The sequence below is a fragment of the Lampetra planeri genome, chromosome 16 (assembly GCF_965212315.1).
Source record: "Lampetra planeri chromosome 16, kcLamPlan1.2.h2, whole genome shotgun sequence".
Classification (NCBI taxonomy): Eukaryota; Metazoa; Chordata; class Hyperoartia; order Petromyzontiformes; family Petromyzontidae; genus Lampetra; species Lampetra planeri.
Genome location: NC_136122.1, coordinates 1972295 through 1994847, shown reverse-complemented (window position 1 = coordinate 1994847; position 22553 = coordinate 1972295). Strand labels below are relative to the sequence as shown.

Sequence of the window (22553 nt, the reverse complement as noted above, 5' to 3'; positions counted from 1 at the left end):
TCTGTCGGAAAGACAGCGTCTGAATAAACACCACCAAGCTTGGCAGCGTATATTTAAGCTGGGTTAGGGAAGGAAGGGCGCCTTGACAAAGGAATTTGCATATCAACAGAGGAATTTAGCATATTTATGGAAAATTCAGATATGGGATTAGTCACTACTTGTGGAATGCGTAGGAGGGGGGGGGGGTCTCAAAGTCATATTATGCCCGTGCATTATGTACGATTAGCAGCAACAAAGGGAGGAGGTAGGGTTAGCAGAAATAAAGGGAAGGAATTTTAATAGTAAGGAGCTGTCTCATAGCAACATCTGAATGTGAAGTGGGTGTTTCTCGGTCATATCGAAAGCAACCCCATAGGGAAACGAGAAAACGACTTTGAATCCCGGATAGAAAAAGAAAGAGGCAAGATAATTTTACAACACAAAAAATCCACATTTAAGCATCACAATGACAATCAGGCCCTTCTTGGAAAAGAAGAGAGTGAAAAAACAACAACAGTCATGTTTGGCAGCCAAATACTCTCATTGCATGTTTCTCAATGTGGAGGGAAACAATCGGAAGACATGGAGAAAAATCCTCGCGACCACAGAAAGAGAGACGCAACTGATTTGGTCAAGGTGGGCGACGTGTCTCTCTCCTCCCATACTTCTGTAGAGGAGTAGTATGGGGACGTGATGTCATATGCACTGTGAGGTGCGATGGCGTCATGTAACCTAGGGGTACTTAAGGGGAGTCCCGTGATGGAAGCTGGGTCGTTGTGGGAGTCCGGGATGGAGAGCGGTTGAAGAGACAACCAGGGGTAGAGCTCAGGGAGTCTGGAGAAAAGCCGGCTGTAGTCGTAGAAGGTGCTGCTCTCCTCAGTAGGTCGGTGTTGGCTGAACCCCCGATCCAACTCGAGTGAGATAGCCCAAGAGATAGCCGATGCTAGGGACAGACAGAGCTGAGGGTCCACGTGAAGGACCGAGTGTAGGGCACCTACCTCTGGTGGAAGTTGTCACCAGTCACCAACTCTTGTTAATAAACCGGCGCAAGCCTTTACTTGAAGACCTGCCTCAACGTCGTCATTTACTACACAACAACTGGTGCCACAAGTGGGGTCCGACCTTCGCCGCCATGTCAAAGTCAGAGGCAAGACGGAAGAACCCACCTGTTGTGCATTCCGACGATGACGACAGCATGGAGGAGGTCCCTGCAATGTTCCCGGAGACTGGGGCCCCGGAGAGGCGCCCCGTGGAGCCGAGCCGCCCAGAGCAGGAGGAGATGGCGGCCGTGGGTGGCTACTCACCGCCGCCAGACACCTGGCGTGTCCTCTCGAGCCAACTGGAGCTGCTTCTTCAGTCGGTCTTGCAGCTCGCCATTACGGTGGCCGAGGTGGGAGCACGGACGCTCGCACCCGACACTTCTTCAGAGCGGGATCGGCGGATTCCCACCATGGCGCCTCCCAACTTGGTCGAATTGGCGCCATTCCCTCAACGGACGCGACAAGGGAGTTGGGCGCCATTGCTTTGCGGGACGCGACACAGCAATCGGCCGCCATTTTGTCCGCGCCGCCGCAACCAAGCACTATTTTGGCCGCGAAGCCGCAACCGGGCGCCATTTTTGCTACGATGCCACAACCAACCGCCATTTTTGCCGCGATGCCGCAACCGGGCGCCATTGCCAATGCGACTCGTCATCCCAACATCGCTACGGCTTCCCTAGTGACGCCTCCATGTGTGCCCGTGGGTGCGTCCTCACCGGTATTGACGTCCGGCGGCCAGAAGCTCCGTCACTTGCCACCTTTCCGCCCATTCATTGCGGCAGGAGGTGATTGGTTGGCTTTCCATGACCGGTTTGACGCGGCGTATGTCTCGGTTGGATGGCCATTGGACGAAGCTCTTAAGATGCTCCCCACATGCCTTGATGACAGGGCTTTAGCAGCTTTTAAATCCATATCACCAGCGGATAGGGCTGTCACTTCCAGCTGCATACGCGCAGATGGCTGCCGTTTTTGAGCCACCTTCTAGTGCGCGCCTTAAGTTTTCACTGTGGCGGCGGGAGGAGGGGGAGCCCCCACTAGCCTTCCGCAGCTCCCTGCTGGCCCTGGCATGGGCAGCCTACCCTGACCTTGAAGGAGCAGCGCTGGACTCGCTGGCCCTGCAGCGCTTGCTCTCCCTTGCGCGGGAGCTCGGGATTGCTTTGACAATCACAGTGGAGGCTCACATCGTTAAGGGTGGTGCAGAACATCCAGGCCTACCTCACCCTGCGACAGTCGCTCGGGGTGGCGGCATGCACGGGGGTCCGGGTGCCTGCGGGGGCTGACGCGCCTCAGGGGGAGGACGTCCTCGCTGCTCTTGCAGTGGGCGATTGACGCGGGGGTGGCGCCGGGGGTCATCGGCCGGAGCAACGGTGGTGGGCGAGGGCTCCTCGCTCGCAGGGCTCGGTGCCCACGCACTGCTTCCGCTGTGATCAGCAGGGCCACATCGCGTTGGGCTGCCGCAACGCTCCCGGGGCCTTCAACAAGGACTCTTCTTCTTCCCCCTAGCTCCACATCGGCGTCAGCTACTGGGCCTAAGGCGAGTCGTGACACATCAATCACCCGGCCGCTCCCCTCACCTCACTCATCTAGCGGGGTTAGAGTCCATAATCACTAGGTCATCACTAAGGGCTCAGGTTCGATCAGTGCTCGCTCGCTGTCATTCGCCGGGTGGCCTACGCGGATCCATCAATGGGATGCGCTTGTGCATCGTGTTGTAGCGGCCGTGGCGGGTTCCTCTGCAGTCGTGGGTTACGTCCAGGGTGTCAAGGTGCGTGTTTTGGTGGTTACGGGAGCGTCGGCCACCATTATATCCGAGTGTATCTACGGGATATTGCCACACAGCGTTGGTCCATTACGACCGGTTCAAGGGGCTTGTGTCGCCGCAAATGGTGGCCGTTTGGGCATTTTGGGCCACATTGTTGCCTCTATATAGATCGGCGAGATAGATTTGGTTGGGCCAGTTTTGTCTCGAAGGCGTTCCATCATTTTGTTTCCCTGGCAAGGTACAGCACCTTTGGGTGAACTGGGATTTAATCAATGGGTTATCTGCCATGTAAGAACAGTAGGTTGTATGAGATACATTGCATTCATGGCCGGTTAATGGGCCCATTGAGACCAGCAGTCTTTGTTTTCAAATATTTAATTATTCCTACTTCTTGGTATATTAACGAATTGGTGTGAGTAGTGCACGTGAGCGTGGATTACATCTGCAGGGATGATGGTGTGCTCCAGAGGCAAGTCACTGACTCCACGGTTAAATAAGTGAGTGGTGCCCTCACTCAACTGTAGAAATTCCAAAATTCTATTGTGGTGACCATTTTCTCCATGGGATAACCACTGTTCACTTCCGACAAACTGATACCTGTTTAATTCACCTGAGAGGAACTGAGTCAAACTCCAACTGGGATTTGACTTCCAACTTTATGATTTGACCTCCCAACCACTCCAATGGTAGCACTGCCTGGCCAAATGCAAAAGGCCGAAGAGGGCAGCTTGTTGCAGTCACGTAACTTGCTGCTTTCCGTTGTTACTGCTGCTGCTGTAAAGTAGATGAATGAAAATTTGTGTGTAGAAACATTGGGCAGATGCATTTGAGGGGTGCGGCAGCCAGCAGTATTCTGACCTATCTATGCGGAATTTAGCTCTGTTCCCCTCGTGTGTGGGGGTTTCCTCGCGAAACAGCGGTTTCTCCCACGGACAAAAACAACTCAAACGAGTGGGTCAAATATCCCAGGCACATTCAGCATGAAACGAGTTCATAATTCTCTTTGTATTTTGCGTCTGTAATGATTGTGGGAGTATGCGTTGTGCTCGTTGTTTATTAAGGCAGAACATTACTTTGTGTTTGAGCAGTCCTTAACAGGTCTAACACAAGCACCATAAAGCGCAACATTTATTTCAATACAATGCCTAACATCATACCTGCATCTCGCAGACATGAATAGACCACCGAAATTCAAATTTGACTGTCAGTTGTAGTCGGCGGTGGCCTCCCTGCGCAGGCCCCCCGTGAGGGATGCCTCCTGTACGTGACCGCCGCATAACTGATTTCCTGTGTGCAACTCACAACTCAGAGCGTGTTCGCCCAGGGGTTTTGGAATGCATCTTAGTTAATGTCTGCGTGGCCGTTACGTTGCAATTACTCCTACATAGCTGAGTTGCCTACGAGCCTGCAGTGGATAGCACGCCTGGCAATTTACATTACTCATATCCAGCGTGCCCTTCTCGTGGGCCTTTAGAGCACAATGTCTAACGTTGCCTTTGTGAACCCAGCAAGAGGTGGCTGGCTACACCGTGTAAGGGGAAAAGGCTGTGTAGTGTAATCAAGCAGGTAAATACAATACAGGACGTACAGAAACATATTCATTACGAAAACGAGCATTACTCATGAATGATTTTAAGCATAAATGTTCTAATTCTGAAATAAGCCTTGTATACAAGGCTGGCCAATCCAAATTTCAACTTACATTTTATTTGATAGTCTAATTTCCCAAAATGACTCTTGTGAATTACGTCAGGGAATGTTTTACGCTCACTGAGAAGCAGATGGGGCGTAGTGTTTCTCTGATTATTACACCCGCGGGAATAACCAGGGTAGCCATGGATTCGAACCGTGAACATCTGCAACGAGCGGCGAATGTGCAACTGCAGGGTCCCGTATGTATGTATGTTGAGCTTCTTTCCCACCGTACATAGCCAACCGTGCCAATGATGGACGCAGTTCTTTAGATCCGACAGAGTACAATGCAGATTGGTGAACTTATGCCAGTAATCCTGATCCGAAAACACTGCCTCCATCCACTTGTCACCATTGACAAGGATATGAGCTTAAACATAACTCGGAGTAATTCATTAAATGTTTTTAACACTGCTTAAATGTGAAAAATCTTCTCTCTCCAAGGGGGTGAGGGGCTTATCGCCTTGCACTTACAAAAGGGTGAAATCGTTTTGTCTAGTATCTAAAATAGTCACGTCAGTAATCCCGTGCTGAACTAAGCATTGAGCAGGCATCCCCTCTATTAGCAGTCCTGAGCCCCTGGTGGAAATTCCATATTGTTATGACAGGAACCAGGCTCTTCATAATATAATCACTTCCCATACATTCATGCAGCCACAAAATGTGGAGCTTATTTTACAAACACTATATAGTTGATGATGATAATCGTCCTCATCATCGTGATGGTCATGATGACCTTGGGTGAACCTGACCGGGATGTGAACTCATTGTCTCGAGATTCAGAGCCGGGCTTCTTTGCCAGATAATTAAAATTCAGTCATCATATCGAGTATGGTTTTATGGTGTCTTTCAAAAATTGTAAATATATCTTTAACTAAACAACAAAAACGCAGTGTATCTCAATGCCTTGTAAACATGTGTAATGAGTGAAAAATTACCCCAAGGCAATATGCAGCCTAACGGCTATTTGAAAATAAACAAAGGTCTCTGATTGGAAGAAAGAGACCTCCACGGTGATTGGTCGGGAAGCAGACTTTTAAAGGGATTTGAGGAATAAGGTTTGAACGAGAAATCGGAAAACATAAAGTATCAGTTAGAGGGGGAGGACAGGGATTGCCTAAAGGTAAAAAAACAAGGACAAGAAAGTTCGAGAAAGGGGGCTGAGGGATATATAAAGGGAGAGCACGAGGAGTAGGGACGTGCGGAGGAAGATACAAGCTGGAAGACAAGCACGAAGCCTAGGGTCTTTTATTGTGGCAGTGTCCAAATATAAGTGACTCTTTCTACTTCATCGTCCGAGTGGTTACACATGTAATAATACCTTCCAGATATTTATCAATCCACTGTAGGATGAAGGCCTCCCTACACCTCATGGCGGTTTGGGGATTGTTTGACAATCTTCACCATGTTGGTCAGTGTGACCTGCGACAGGACTCGGGACCATTTCAGACATCACCAGCCACTGATGTTACCTGTTACCGGTAATAAAAGCCACCAGATGAATAGTGCAGTGCGCTAACTGCTGAGCCACAGCTGATCTATCGTAATGTAAGCTGGTTTACAAGAAGGGAAGTTACAACGCCGATCCGCGCTTATGAGGGCCACTCTCACAGGTGAGCAGCTGCCACGGGGCTTCGCTCGACACAGATCTCTCTCTGACGTGGAACTCTGCAGCGCATTACCTGTACGCCAAAGTGGTGAAACGGGTCTCTGCCCCAGTACTGGGCATTGAGCCATAAATAGAAATGTCATGAACATGTTGCTGGACAGAACACACTTGAAAAATGTGTCAGCAAAGCCTGCGGCTTAAGTGGTTCTGTCCAGTGCGCGGAGAGAAGCAGATATATGTACCAAATGGCAACGGAGGGTTGGTAGCAAGAGCTCGCGAAAAACACCTGTCTCACCTTCGAGCCGAGCGTGAGTCACGGCACGTTTTATTAAAAGTCACAAAGCACAGCCACACCCAACGCAAGGCTCGTTACCGCCACTCCATCGCAAAGCCTCACGGTCAACGAAATACTCGCGAAATGGAACAACAACATTTTTTTTAGTGCGTTACGAGGGCAGGTGAGGTGACTGGGTGGCTCCGTTTGTGGCGGCAGCGGGCAGAGCTAAGAGCGGTGGAGATGGCTCGGTGGAGCATCGAGCGGTGCGTCCGAGGTTTCCCCACCAGGGCCACTCGACCAACGCGGAGTGGAAGAACAACGCGGAGGCGCGACAGCCTTCGCTGTGGCGGGAAGCGGTCAACTACGGCGGACACACACAGACTCGCCTCACACACACACATCCTTTGGCAATGTCCGTTTCACGCAGCCCACACATACGCACATAGACGCAGCCCTCATAGCCTTCAAAATGCCGTTTGGAAAAGTGCTGTTTGCGAGCACCTATTAAGAATGGGGTGGTGTGGCCAGAATCATACCCAGCAAGCTGAGTCAAGAGGCGCAAGACAAGTTCCTATAACCACGTGAGACTGATGTGAGCTGTGGCTGGGAATTGAGCGTAGGTGGGGAAAATAAATTCCCATTGAGTAACATTGAAAAATGAATGTCAACAGGGTAACATTGGAAAACACATGCCCTCAAGAGTTGCGTAGGGAAAAACAATGCCCATGAGGTCATCTGGAGCGACATTGTCCTGGGCCTGGCTGGTGACTCAAATCTTCCATTGGGCGGTGCCAGGGCAGCAGCAATAGGAACACAGATCAGTTGTGTGAACCTGGGACAGATATTGAAGGCGGCCTGGGATCATAGTGACGAAATAAAGAGGCATACGAGACCAGGATAGAGTGCTTCGGGACAGCTGAACTTGATAATAACAAGTAAATACAACAAAGTGGCAAACGAAGCAAGTTTCTAATCAGTCCGTGCTGCCTGTTATGGCAGACAGTTCAGAAACACCGTAACCATTTCCTAAAAATAAAGTAAAATAATTTATAGTGCACAAAGAAGCGTTGGAAGATGCATTCTTACTATTACACTGAGACGGAAAGAGAAGCACAGGGATTAGAGGTAATACACGGTCAGTGACGTTCAATCCGTCCATATAACTAAGTGGGTCCGGGCAGGAGACATCACTGCGAGAAGGGATGGTGGCCGGCAATCAGAATTAATCAGAGAGTGGTCGCCAAGACACGGAACACGTTCAAGGAGGACATCCACCAAAGAGACAGAGCAATGACATCGATTCATGTGCAGATGCTATGTGGATCATTACATCGCAGGATCGTAAGAAATGCAGACTACTTGGGGAGGTATTCATCCAGCAGTGGATTGACAATGGCTGATGATATACACCCAATGGGGGGAAATTAGAAATGATCACGACAATAACTAAAGATAGAGGATGCGATGCCACCAGATTGTCGAAACCGGCCCAGAGTTTGCTATTACCGAATTGATGCTCCTGAATTATGCCCTCCCAGAAAGCCATTGGGGAAATGAGTTGTTTAATAAATGTTAAACGTTTTATGTGGAGAGACAAATTCATAGAGACAGATTTGCTTACTTGACTATTTTGTTATATTCTCCACAACGACGCGAATGATTCGATTGAAGAAGAGAGTCATGGAGCCAAGGAGCAGACCTCCAACACCTGGCAGTGTCCCCTTCACTCCACATAGTTCAGCCTCGAGGCCACACAGCTCCAAACGATGTCGGTCACTGCCCTCTGCTGGCCAGTCTGGGTTTCAAGTTTGTTGGGTGTAACCAGGCGATAACTCGAGGGAGCACATGACAGTTACGTTGTCTCATTCGCAAGAGTGACCCAGGTCACCTAAATGAATGCGTACGTGCAGAGACGCAACTATGTAGTATGCAGCGTTATAGGATGCATAGGGGCCCAATCGGCCACAGCGGGGCCCAAAATCAACAGCGAGACAAGTAAAACCTTTTAAGAAATGTAATTCCAAAAAATAGATAGAGTTATAGCTTCCATATTATTGTATACTGGTTAAAAACATCCGTAGCTATTTCAGTAAAAGTGAGTCGGGAGACAGGAGGGGGGCCCACAGTCGATATCTTGAAATGCCCCCGTTGAAATAAGTAATTATGCCCCTGCATGCCATGACCTGTGAGTCGCGTCTTCATTTCGTGGGGCCCGTGGCCACGTAAGAGCCACTATCTTGACGTGGTCCGCAAACAAAATTTGACCATCACTACAGGAAGCGTCCTTGTCACACTCATCGGGTCCTAGAGGGAGTAATGTTTGCGGCCAGGTCGCTTCTGAAGAAGCTAATGAATGGCTCAGTGGGCCTTCCCTAGTAATATGAAAAAAAGTTCTGTTTAATTCGTAAATATGTTTAAAGTGATTTATTTATCTTGCTTATAATTTGCACTCCTATCGTGTTTTTTTGTATTATTAGTTGTTGTCAAGTTCTGACATTTGTGAAAAAGAGCTTCATAGCTCATCGGATTCCTCCAGTATAAATAAATATTCTTATTCTGAATGCCGACGTGGCGTCGCTCAGTCTCTTCTGTTAATGCGGTGAAGGGAGTCCCCTCTCCCCCACCGGTGGGGTTCGCGTTATTAGTTGTACTGTACTTTGATAACGCCGAGTTGTGTGAATGCGTGGCTGGGGAGCGCTCGTGTTGCAGTTAGCGCGCTGCCCTACGAACACCGGGACCAGCTCACGGCCAACACCAGTGACAGCGATTATCTGAACTGGTCTTGGGCCTCCCCTTGGTCGACTCAGTCTCAAATGAGTATCTGGTGCGGTGTGTAAATATCGGCACTGGGGAGACAAATGCGGCCGGGCTTGTTGGTGGCCAACAGCACTTATCCCAACAGTCTGTAAAGGCTATACCGGGGATATTTGTCTTTGTCCCCGACAAAGAGATGTGAAAATTCTATTGGGCCCTCGGTCAGAGTCTCGCCAACCCCTCCCCTCTGACCCCCTAAACCGTCTCCTCGCTCTCCCCCTCTACACTCCCCCACCAGCCCCTCCCCCACTACCCCTGCACCCCCCCAACAGCCCCTTCCCCACTACCCCTGCACCCCCCCACCAGCCCCTCCCCCACTACCCCTGCACTCCCCCACCAGCCCCTCCCCCACTACCCCTGCATCCCCCCACCAGCCCTTCCCCCACTACCCCTGCACTCCCCCACCAGCCCCTCCCCCACTACCCCTGCACCCCCCCACCAGCCCCTCCCCCACTACCCCTGCACTCCCCCACCAGCCCCTCCCCTACTAACCCTACACTTCCCCTCCAGCCCCTCCCCTACTACTCCTGTACTCCCCCACTAGCCCCTCCTCCCCTTTCTCGCCCTCACCCCCTCGACCTCTGCACGCCCTGACCACCCCCGCCCCACCACCCTCGCGTTCTCCCTCCCCCGCTAGCCCCTCCCCTCCCCCGCGAGCCCCACCCCTCCCCCGACTCCCGCCTCGTGACGTCACGCGTGTCATGGCGCCGAGCTAAGGGCAGCAGTCGCCGAGTGAATAAAGCGCGCGGTGCGCGGCGCACGGGCGACATCGCCCGGCGTGAGTCTCCGGCCCGTGAGTCTCCGGCCCGTGAGAGGCGGCGTGAGAGCTCCGCGCGGCGCGAGAGCTCCGCGCGGCGCGAGTCCCCCGCGTGAGGGATTGTGCATGAGGTGAGTGGTGACGCGAGTTGCGGTTTCGCCGCTTTAAAGAGCGAGAAATCGCGACCTCGGGGGGTGCCGGGACGAGTCAGAGAGAGGAGGGAGAGGGATGGGGCAAAGGGAGAGGAGGGAAGAGCGAGCGGTGTCCGATCGGGAGGCAGAGGGGAGAGCGGAGGGAGCCCTCTGCTCCTCTCCCGAGGCCTCGTTTCTGATCAGCCTCCGCGCTCCATTGGGCCGTGCTTCGCTCTTCTCCAATGGTGTTCAAGGATAGTCGTCACGTGGTGCAGAGTGGTCATTTAGGAGCGGCGTGTGCGCCCGTGTTGGTGTCGTGTTACAGACGTAGTCCCTGTACCCCTAAACCACGGTCCCTATCCCCTTAAACCAGGGTACCTGTCCCCTTAAACCACGGTTCCTGTCTCCTTAAACCAGGGTTCTTGTCCCCTTAAACCAGGGTTCTTGTCCCCTTAAACCAGGGTCCCTGTCCCCTTAACCAGGGTCTCTGTCCCCTTAACCAGGGTCCCTCTCCATAAACCACGGTCCCTGTCCCCTTAAACCAGGGTCCCTGTCTCCTTAACCAGGGTCCCTGTCCCCTTAACCAGGGTCCCTGTCCCCTTAATCAGGGTCCCTGTCCCCTTAACCACGGTCCCTGTCCCCTTAACCAGGGTCCCTGTCCCCTTAACCAGGGTGCCTGTCCCCTTAACCAGGGTCCCTGTCCCCTTGAACCAGGGTCTCTGGCCCCTTAACCAGGGTCCCTCTTTATAAACCAGGGTCGCTGTCCCCTTACACCGACGTATGTCTCCCCTTAAACTAAGGCCCCCCTCTTAAACTTAAGGAAATTATTGAAGGTGGACCGTATTGATGAAAGCGGTGGACGAAAGCAATCTCGAGTGCCTTTGGACTTAATGATTGCTGTGCAATAAATAATTTATCCTGAAAACGAGTTGAGCAATTAATATTATTTTTTTTGGTTGACACAGCCAGATTTGTTAATTCTGGTTCTAGATGTACTGCACTTGCGTTTTACTTTCCAGCCCTTTTCAGAAAAATGTGGCTTTAATAGAAACTCCTTGTGTGGGTGGCATGGCTGTGTGAATTGTGGTGTGTGGTCACTGCTTGTGAATTGTGGTGTGAGTGTGTGTGGTCACTGCTTGTGAATTGTGGTGTGAGTGTGTGGTCACTGCTTGTGGATTGTGATGCGTGTGTGTGAGTAGTCACTGCTTGTGAATTGTGGTGAGCGTGTGGGGTCACTGCTTGTGAATTGTGGTGTGAGTGTGTGTGTGTGGTCACTGCTTGTGAATTGTGTTAGTGGTCACTGCTTGTGGAGGTCTGGGTGAAGCGGCTCTGCACTGTGTGTGGGGATGCAGCCTTGTCCCCCTCACCTGGCTCAACCATGGATGAAGACGAGAGTCACTCGGAGCAGGGCGACCGTGACGACAGCATTCCTCACAGCCAGAGTAAGATGCACGCACTGCCTTGCACTGTTCTGTGTAGGCTGCTTGCTGCTGCTCGCAGCTTTGCAGCCAATATTACGTCCCTTCACACACTTCCTATTCACTTGTGCATCTGTAAGTAAGGAGTCCAATTAAAGGCATATTTAAATGTTTGCATCAGGGGAGCACACTTGAACGTTTCCTTGCTAGATTATAGCAATAGGGTTATTTTTTTACTCACTAATCTCTGGATTAAAAATAAACTAAAAAACATTGAAACAGCAAGACAGTATTTGGAACAAAACGCGTTGGGCACAGTACTTGCAATGGCAGAAGCCATGATTCCATTATCTTTTCGCACGATGACCTTGAAGGAGGAGACCGTTTCAAGAATCGTTGTTGGCATTCAAATATAACAGCGCTCTTTGTTGAGTGTAATTCCCGAGGTGCATGTTGCCACCAGCTTGAATTCATGACGTCACTGATGTGATGACTGGTTCTCATGAAGGGGTAACATCTGAGTTGGAAGCAAGCAATACATCACGGTATTTTTCCAAAAGATTGCACACATGGCCTTGCCGTTACGGTAGCTGGGACGTAGATACATGTTAAGGTGTCCCGCCAACCTCAAAACGTACCCACTGTCATGACCATACTCTGAACACTTGCTCACCGTGTGCCTTCGAGCAAAAAGCCTGATCATCTGCACCACTTTCCCACGGCGTGTATGCAGTGCATTGTGTGGTTATGTAATGCATTATCTGAGCTTACACATTGACGTGATGGCTCCTTGCATACAAGCCGGACGCCATAATTTGACACGTATAACCTGATTTTTACAATACATTAAATTGTCTGCCATTTGAGCTTGAAGGATCCTGTAAGGCCGTTCAAACATAATGTGCACTTAGTTGGATCAGCTCTTCCTTTTAGATATTTGCGTATGAAATTCTGCTACTATAGTTTTGCTTTTTATCATAAATGTTGCATGTTATCTGCATTTTCTTCTGACCTGTATATTGATATTTGTGCCCCAGACTATCCCTTTGAGGTTTGTTACCATTGTAATGCACTTTATACGTTATAAGAATAGACAACGTCTTGGAAATACTTCGCGTCCTCATAAACGCACGCCTCTGGTTTCATTAACCCCTCATATTTAAGCCTGAGGATGCATTCTCTTTGCCGTATCATTGACTTTGTTAAACCTTCCTTAGCTCCGCCCGGCCATGATTTCACAAATTCAGTTTAACCGATTTTAAACCAGTCTACAGCTCAATTTTTCCAGGGAGATGTATGGTGTTTTGCTAATGTGTAGGTAATTATCAAGCATGTAGGTTGAGCTGCTAAGGCACACAGTCTTCTCTTGCATTGATTGTGGCAGAGTATTTTAATGTCCACTTCAGTGCTTATTTTGCTTAAGTCTCCGCAGTATAACCATAAGAGGTTTTTGGTTAGATCACGTAAATATAAATGTGTCGTTAAACCGACAGCTAATTATTAAGGTTTTCTACATAAACAATTCGTTACTAGTTCAGCACACTGGTGTGTTGGAGAGTAAACCCACAACATTTACAGTTTGAGTACGATGTTTCGCCAGTAATTGCAACCAGCATCATCAGGTGACAGCCAGAGTTGTGGAGAAACCCTCTTGTTTCGTTCTTGAATCGAGAGATAACGTGATGTTGTCACTTGTGAGTCAATCATGTGCGAAGACCAGAGGGGAGGGGGGGGTGGTTAATGTATGCATATAAATTACAATGGATACCCCCATTACCAGTTGGGTTATTCATAGGTTAATCATCATACATAATCTGCATGCACAACGTACATATATTATGCACACACCATGCATGTACATCCTGAAGTTTTCTTGAGTGCAAGAAATCACAATATTTGTTATTGGTTGCTCACTTACACACTATCGACATATGGTGTCCTGTACAGCCATGCAGTTAAACGGTCTTACATGATAATATGCTAAGTCTGTAGTTATCAGAAGGGTTAAAAAAAAATGTATTTCTCCAAATTTAAATACATTCTCTAATCAGTCGTGGCCAGTAGTAACTAGTTTTGCACAAAACTTTAACATCGAAATCAATTGTGTATCCTTGTTGGCACGCGTGTTCTGCCACTGCCAACAGTTGTGTTTGCGAGTATTACAATTATTTTGATGTTCCTTTAGTCTCATGCTGATCATTCATCCCATCTGACCAGCATTGCATTTACCACAGGAGTAATCGGTACACACCTTCTGTTAATCGTTTTAGTACCAGATATTCGTTTTTGTATTTTATGTACTGTGCAAAATTTCACTCTGATGTGTTTTTTTCTTTCAAAAATGTCTAGTTTATCAATTACTCCCGCAATATACAGTATTTTAATAGTTTGAATTGCTTGATCAGTATCAACGTTTGTGCTATTTTATTTGGTTTTGGCATTCAGTGCTCTTGATTTATGTATCATTGTAACCGTTCAATTGCAGAGCTTATTTAACATGTTTAATTTAACTTCTCAGACTTTCACCATCTGACACTTTCTTAGCCCGATGTACGAGTGTCCGCGATGATGGTGTGACTGCATTCAGATAGGTGTCAGTGTGCGTTTTCTTTCTGGAAACGCTGTGTGTTATTTTACCATTTCGGCCATGCTCGAGCAGAATATCCAGAAATGGGAGAGTTCTATCAGCTGCCACTTCCATGGTGAACTGGATTAGACGGGTTTTGTGAGTTGAGATGATTTTGAAATTCATTAAGTATGTCGTTACCGTGAGGCCAGACCACCAATGTGTCATCCACATATCTATACCAAACAGAGGGTTTTAGTTTGCTTGAAGCTCTTGCTTTTGCTTTAAAGTCTTCCACGTACAAATTCACAATCGCAGGAGACAAAAGGAGAGCCCATTGTTGCTTCTTCCTTTTGTTTGTTTAAATTACCTTTCCACAAGAAATAGGTGTTCTTTAGACAGTGCTCAGCTAGTCGTGGGATATTTTTGGCTAAACCTGTGTTAGTTACCAGAGTATTGAGTAATTTTATTGACTCGTTCAATGGAACCCTAGTAAACAGAGAAGTCGCATCAAAACTTATCAGAATATCATTATGGTTAAGCTTAATATCTTTAGTTATAGTTACAAGATGTTTTCAGTAAATTGGCAAACAGAAGCAGGATTTTAAACATTAACTTCATTCAACCAGACTGAGTGGAGAAATGTAACAATGTAAGTATGTATTGGCTTCAGGTCTACCTTGTGACATGTTTCTGTGTCTGTGCAGGTGTTATAGATACTATGTGTTTGTTTATTCTACTATGTATGTATGTATGTTGAACTTCTTTCACACCATACATAGCCAACCGTGCTAATCGGAGGTATATATAATTCATTTGCTGGCAGTTCTTGCTCTGGAACGTTTGTGTATAGTGTCTACTGAATAGTTTCTAAACACTGTATTCACTTCCTTACTGAGCAATACTCGTATTATCTCAAATACCTCTTTGTTCTGGCGCCCTGGAGTTGTGCTGTGTAGGAGGATTGGTACACATGATAAACCATGGGTTAAAGAAGCAGGGCTTCCAACATGAGTTGAATTCCCACTCGGGTTCGGCTCCGCCTCATTGTCCATAATCATCATTCCTTTGGGGTTGGGGAAATGTGCACCGCCTGCCGAGCACTGGCCCCAACCCATAACCTTCATGCTTGACAATTACCTGCACATTAACAAAAACACCTATACATATCTTGGTCTAAAATCGGTTCAACTGAATGTGAAATTCAAAGCACGACAGGTGCACAATGGATTTTGTGTCGAGACTGGGGCTTGCCATATGAGTGTATAGGCAGTCCTGAATCGGTGATGAAAGGTCTAGAGTTGATCCCGTTGTTTTGTTGTGGGTTGGGGTTGTTGCCAGTGCTCAGCCTGTAATTCATGTTCCCCTCAATTCAGCCTTTTACGTGATTGGGCAGTTTTTCTTTTTCGAATGTTGGATTAAATCTGTAGGGCAGCTAGTTTGTACATCACTTTCCAAGATATTTTGCATTGCTGTGTTTGTTGTTTCACATGTCAATCTCTGATCTAATTGCAAAGTGAAGGCAGGGCACATTTAAAATGCTCCACAATACATAAAGAGCAGAGTTTACATAGGATAGCACTACCCATCTCTGTGTTTGTTCTTCAGACGAGTGTCTGTGGCTAAGTGCCTTTCCCAGTAACATATTGTTTGCCTTTGCAAGGGACAAACTATCCAGCAGTCAAATGAATATGCAATGCCTGAGTTGGCTTTGATGCAGCTGTTTAGTTGGGTTATTCCATGCCAAATCACCCAGACAGCAGGATCCTTCCAGCTTCACCGTATCCTTAGCTTTATAGAACGAGGCCATATGCAATTTCTCCGTTCTCCTAGGCCAACTATGACAGTCAGAATGACCACTTACACATGAGGTGGGCATTTGTCTAAATTCGTGAATGTGTTTTGGGTGCATTTTGACACTGGAATATTGCAAACACGAATGAAGCGATGCTGCATCGTTCTTTACCTCTATGTATACTTTAAACACTTGCCTTTCTCAGAAGACTGTCATCATATTTAATTATTAACATATTACAAATAGTTAAAGCAGCATCTGGCTTGTTAATATATTAAACCTGCTTGCTCTTAGGAGTACAGACAATTGATGGGTTAGCAGGTACACAACACACAAAAGGTTCGGAACCACCAAGGGAAATTATGTTAATGTGCCTTTTATTTGCTGAAAATGGTATGCTTTATGTCATTAACATGAATAATGATTTAATAATATTAATAACTTTATTTAGTGGAGCCATGCTGACTCCTAGCACTTTATCAAGAGGGTTCTACATTGGGTGTTTATTTTAAGATGTTTTTAGCCAATTTGAGGAGTGTTTTTTTAATGTAAGTTGGAGGAAACCGGAGCACCTGGAGAAAACCCATGCACGCAAGGGGCAACATTACATCTCTGTAAAGATATAAACAGGTCGAGATTCGTCCACTGACTGTACCGCATTTTCCTGTCGAGTCAGGGTATAGCATATCGACATCCACGGGAAGGAAGCATCACAACATTTGTGCGATCCACCAACCCTGGCCTCCACAGTGCTGAATTACAGACCATGTGGATAACAACCACCGCCCAGCTAACCAGTGCAGCATGATCCCCACAGTAGGCCCACTCACTGCAGTCTGCCAACGAATGCGTTGTCTGGTGGCTCTGCTGGATTTAAAATATACATTTATGGTTATTGTGGTTTTGGGACCTATGTTAACCCTCCACTCTTCCCTCACTTTCCTGCGGTCCCCTTCCTGCAGGCTCTGCGGAGAGCTCCGACGACGACGACGACGACTGCTCCGATGACGAGGACTGCTTCCTCATGGATGACTGGGCGCTGTGCGACTCCAGCGGTGAGCTTCACCGGGATTGCAACGATTAACGAAGTGGACAGGCGAGCAAGAGCAGATTGGAGCGCATTTGGAACACTTAACTTAACTCTTGCCTGTACCGATGATGTACACGTATGTCATCAGTTTTTCTTCCAATTCCATTCCATTTACGTAGGTTTACGTCATCGTAACTGAATCAATTCTGTATGGAATGGAATCGATTTCGAATGGAATCGAAAGTAAAATACCATGTGGGAGGGTTTGTAATAAGTAATTTAAATGTATAAAGCACCCTGTAACAATCGTTCTCAGGGCACAGTCTGGCTCCAGCTATCATGGAGTGTGGTCATGTCGCTACGGTTGTCTGTGGTGAGTACAGGACAATGTCTCTAATAACAGCAGCACTATGCCACGATAAATAAAATTAGTGCTAACTGCTTACACGTTCCAAGATTCGGCGGTGATCGGGACCCACCCTGCAACTTGCAGACGTCTTGGAACGGGAAAGGGTTAATAATGAAGCGCAACATAGCAAAGTGCCTTCAGAACCTTAAGAAGAAATATTTGCATCCAAACATATCCTCTGCTGTGACATGGATCAGATGCACAAACAGTGAAAATGAAAATTGAACAAGAGCCTGAGAGTTTACAAATAGTCATGGAGAGGTGCACTTTCTGAATTGCACTGGGACGGAACATAAAAAAATGCAGTTTGTGAATTGACTGTTCAGAAAATTAAGTGGGCTTGGCCAAGACACGTCGCTAGAAGGGATGATGGCTGATGGTTTAGAGCAGGGGTCCTCAAACTACGGCCCGCGGGCCACATGCGGCCCGCCGAGGACATTTATCCGGCCCGCCGGGTGTTTTTGCCGCCGCTGCCTGTCTGTTACTTTTTTTCTACATGAGAAGGACGGTCATTGGTGGAAGAGGGAGAGGGGGCGGCCGCCGCCGATTGCGAGTTCGCAGATCGCACTGCGATCTGTGAACAAAACTGCAGGTGTAATTAACTTTTTAATGGCACCCGCACCAGTGTGAGCCTGGGGTAAAAGCGGAGTTCCCCCAATCAGACTGCATTGATGGGCAGTGCAGTCTGTATGTCTCTGTGTGGGCAAAGTTATTGCTGGTATATTGTTTTTGTAGCGCTGTATATATATATTGGTATTTTACTAATAGCAATTTTGACTCCCTAGGAAACAATGATGTCAAGAAAGAGAAAAATTGACTCGGAGTGTAGGATATTCAAAGAACAGTGGACTTATGATTACTTTTTCATGCAGTACAAGGAAAGAGCTGTGTGTCTGATATGCCAGAATATAGTGTCTGTGTTCAAAGAATACAATTTACGTCGACACTATGAAACTCAACATAAAGATAAATATGATTGTTTGGTCGGAGAAGTGAGAAAAGATAAAATATTAAAACTGAAAAATACATTAACAACTCAGCAAAATACTTTTGTGAAGCAGAAGCAGCTAAATATTTCATCACTGCGAGCAAGTTTTCAAGTTGCCAAGCTAATAGCGTGCACTGGCAGACCATTCGTGGAGGGAGAATTTGTTAAAGAATGCCTTCTTTCTGTTGCCAAAGAGATGTGTCCAGAGAAGGCCGATTTATTTAGTACAGTGAGTCTTTCAGGACCTACAATTACACGGAGGATTGAAGAAATGGGAGACAATTTGCATCAGCATTTGCAAAACTCCACAAAAAAACTTTCCTATTTTTCCTTGGCACTCGACGAAAGCAATGATGTTCGTGATTCTGCACAACTTCTAATTTTTATTCGTGGGACGAATGACTATTTCGAAGTCAGAAGAGCTTGCTGCACTGCAAAGCATCAAAGGAACAACTACAGGAGAGGATATCTATGAAAAGGTTTGCCAAACTGTGAATGGTTTGGAGCTGAACTGGGCTAAACTAGCCAGTGTGACAACTGATGGTGCTCCTAGCATGGTGGGGTCTAAGAAAGGAGTAATTGCTCGCATTAACCAAGAGATGGACAAACATAACCATTCTCATCCAATAGCCATACACTGCCTCATCACTGAAGTGGGACTCTGTTATGAAAATTGTGGTATCTTGTGTTAACTTCATTAGAGCTCATGCACTAAACCACAGACAATTTCAGGAATTTCTGTCTGAGCTAAATGTTGACTATGAAGATGTTCTGTACCACACAGAAGTCTTGGCTGAGTCGAGGGAGAGTTTTGAAACGTTTCTATGACTTACTTCCACAGATTACAGCTTTTCTGCTTTCAAAAAACAAAGAAGTACCAGAGCTCAATGATGCAGAATGGAAATGGCACCTTGCCTTTCTGACAGATGTAACAGAGCTACTCAACAGTTTCAATTTGCAACTTCAAGGAAAGGGGAAGCTCATCTGTGATATGCAATCACATGTTAAAGCATTTGAAGTAAAATTAGGCCTCCTCATCAAACAAGTGAAGGAGGAAAACTTCTGCTATCTCCCCACAGCTCAAAATCTGTTAGCGGAAAAACCATTGGTTGCATTCCCAAACAAAACATGTGTGGATTCACTGGAAAAATTGCAAAAGGAGTTCCAATTTAGATTTACAAAGCTTCTTCTCCATGAACAGGACATACAGCTTTTCCGTAACCCATTTTCTATTGACATTGAAAATGTGGATACAATTTACCAAATGGAACTGGCTGAACTGCAGGATTGTGACTGAAAGACGCACTCAAGTCAAGCAGCCTTCATAGTTTCTATGCATCTCTCCCCTCTGAGACATATCCTCATCTCAGGAACCATGCACTCAAAATGGCAACCATCTTTGGCAGCACTTATGTCTGTGAACAGACTTTTTCCAGAATGAGACATTTGAAATCTCCAACCAGATCTAGACTAACGGATGCACACTTGCATCACTTGTTACAACTAGCAGTGACAAATATGGAACCGGACATTGACCATCTCATTAGCCAAAAGCAGGCCCATAGTTCCCATTGAAATACTGGCAAGTTTGTTGATTTAACTTTACTTGTTCTTCATTTTAACTATTGTATTTGTTCCCATTTTGTTTCTTCACTTCAAAATAAGATATATGCAGTGTGCATAGGAATTTGTTCATAGTTTTTTAACTATAGTCCGGCCCTCCAACGGTCTGAGGGACTGAACTGGCCCCCTGTTTAAAAAGTTTGAGGACCCCTGGTTTAGACTGACAGCGGAGTGGTAGCCAAATGAGGGAACACCCGAGAAGTGTATGACCATACGGTGATGGAGCGATGACTTCAGCTCGTGTGCAGAAGCAACATGTGTTGTTGCATCTTGAGACCGTAAGAGACTGTAATTATTTGGAGAGGCCGTAATCCAACAGCGGATAGGTCATGGCTGATGATGATGAAAGCTGCGCAGCGGGTTGTCCACATTAGCTTCTCTATGCACATGGCAAAGCCCCTTGAGAGTGAATGGGATTTGTGCACCCACATTTACAAAGCGGAAGCCGCTGGCTACAGTGCAGGGCAAAGAGTGTCATCGGGGTACACATCGCAAGTGAATGAACTGGACGGTCATCCTGGACGTACTTTTAATTTTATCCTAGATTTTCCATAACTTGGAGCCGTCTGTCGTATTAGCAACATTAACAATTGCACGGACTGTTAAACAGGTCCCTGCGGGGTGGGCTGGTAGGAACGAATAACCAAAGAATATAAACATAATGTATTATGACACTTGTTTAGCCAGGAAAGCCTCACTGAGTCTAAAGGTTTTTGTAGGGTCCTGCCAAGTGTTTGCAGTAGGGGGCGATGTTGCTACACCTAATCGGACGATACGAAGGGAGAGTTTGAGGCCTAATTCTAGGCTTTAGGCCTAGCTGTAGGCTTTAGGCCGCTGTGAGTTACTTTTTTATTAAAATGTTTTAATTATTAATGTAAAAGCTTTAAATATAAATGTTTCTATTTAAAAACATCAGGGAATGTAACATTTTTAAACATTAACTCCCTTTGACACACGCGGGGGTACGATACGAAGGGAGAGTTTGAGGCCTAGTTCTAGGCTTTAGGCCTAGCTGTAGGCTTTAGGCCGCTGTGAGTTAAATTTTAATTTAAATGTTTTAATTAAAAGCTATCTCAGGGAATCATAAGGGAATGTTACACTTGTTTAGCCAGGAAAGCCTCATTAATTTAAATGTTTTAATTAAAAGCTATCTCAGGGAATTATAAGGGAATGTTACACTTGTTTAGCCAGGAAAGCCTCACTGAGTCTAAAGGTTTTTGTAGGGTCATGCCAAGTGTTTGCAGTAGGGGGAGATGTTGCTACACCTAATCGGACATCGGACGGACGGACGGACAATATAATCTATTGTAGGCTGGTTCACTTCGTTCCTACCAGTAACAGAATACTGCACATTTGTTTTACGAGTTGTTACTTCATTTCAATGAAGTGCTTTTCCACATTGTCTTTTTAAGTATCTAACAGCATGCTTACAATTACAGAGGTCCTCCTGATTATCCCGTGTTGTGTTGTCGCTAAGTGCTGTTATCGAGCACATTAACGCAGCTAGTAAGACACTTGAATAGATGGTGGGAGGCATACCCAGCTACGAATATCTACCAGTTGAGCTCTGTCGCCCACGAGGAGCCAAGGCCACCTGCCGACACGAGTTGCTTCTGGTGTTGTGCGTGCTCGGGAATGGAACCTGGTGTCGGAGATTCTAAACTAAATTACTGAACTTTTTTTATTTTACCAGGTAAGGCTTACTTAGCTATATAGCTACAGTGATACCTCGGTTCACGAACTTAATTCGTGAACTGACTCTGGTCGTGAACCGAATTGGTCGTGAACCGAGGCACATTTTCCCATAGGGTTCAATGTAAATCCGGTTAATCCGTTCTGACCTTTTTTTTTGGTTTTTGAAGCACAAAAATATGAAACAAATGACAATACCCATTACTGTAGTACTGTACAGTATAGTAATGTATAAAGAGAGAACACTAACCTTGCTTGAGATGACTTCTGGCATGGAGGAAGGCAGGTGGGAGGCGGGTGGGAGACAGTAAGCACTCAAACGGGTGAACTGTACAATACAGTAAGTACAGTATTGTACAGTACAGTAGTACAGTACAGTACTGTATGTGCTAAAAAGCACACCAAAAATCAAAAAGTCACTGAAAGTGTCTTCACAGTACTCACAGTACTTCTTTCTGTGTCTCTGCTTCTCTCCACGATCTTCCTACAGGAAGTCACGACCATGTGACAACCTGGAATTAGCATAAAAATGGCTGCGGCTCCTGTTCGTGAACCGATGCGGAGTTCGTGAACCGGAGCATATTTTTATGAAATTTTCTGTTCGTGAACCGAGTTGTTCGTGAACCGAAGCGTTCGTGAACCGAGGTATCACTGTATTTTTAAGAAGCGACCTGGCCACAAATGATAGCTCAACGAAGTCGCTTATCACGTGGAAATTTATAGTGGCCAAATACTCTTAATGCATGTTTCTGAATGTGGAGGAGAAAACCGGAGGACCCGGAGTAAAATCCACGCAACTACGGGGAGAACATGTAAACTCCAAATATACAGACGTCAGGGTCGGGATCTGACCCACAACCTCCTGTATACCAGGCGAGGTAGTTAGCATCTCACCACCGCGGCACTCCAACGGATTCGGGGCAACTGAAAAGCTACTGGCACACTGCTCCACACTTGGTTAAAGTGCTCGC

The 22553-nt window shown here is 46.8% G+C and overlaps 1 pseudogene across 1 annotated transcript in view; it reads left to right on the top strand.

The window, feature by feature from the left end:
* Positions 1-9839: 9839 nt before the first annotated feature.
* Positions 9840-22553, top strand: part of LOC144722914 (uncharacterized) — a 38096-nt pseudogene continuing 25382 nt past the window's right edge. The window contains exons 1-3 of the transcript XR_013586111.1: positions 9840-10061; positions 11414-11503; positions 16803-16895. The product of XR_013586111.1 is annotated as an uncharacterized LOC144722914 (transcript). The remainder of the gene's footprint in view (positions 10062-11413; positions 11504-16802; positions 16896-22553) is intronic.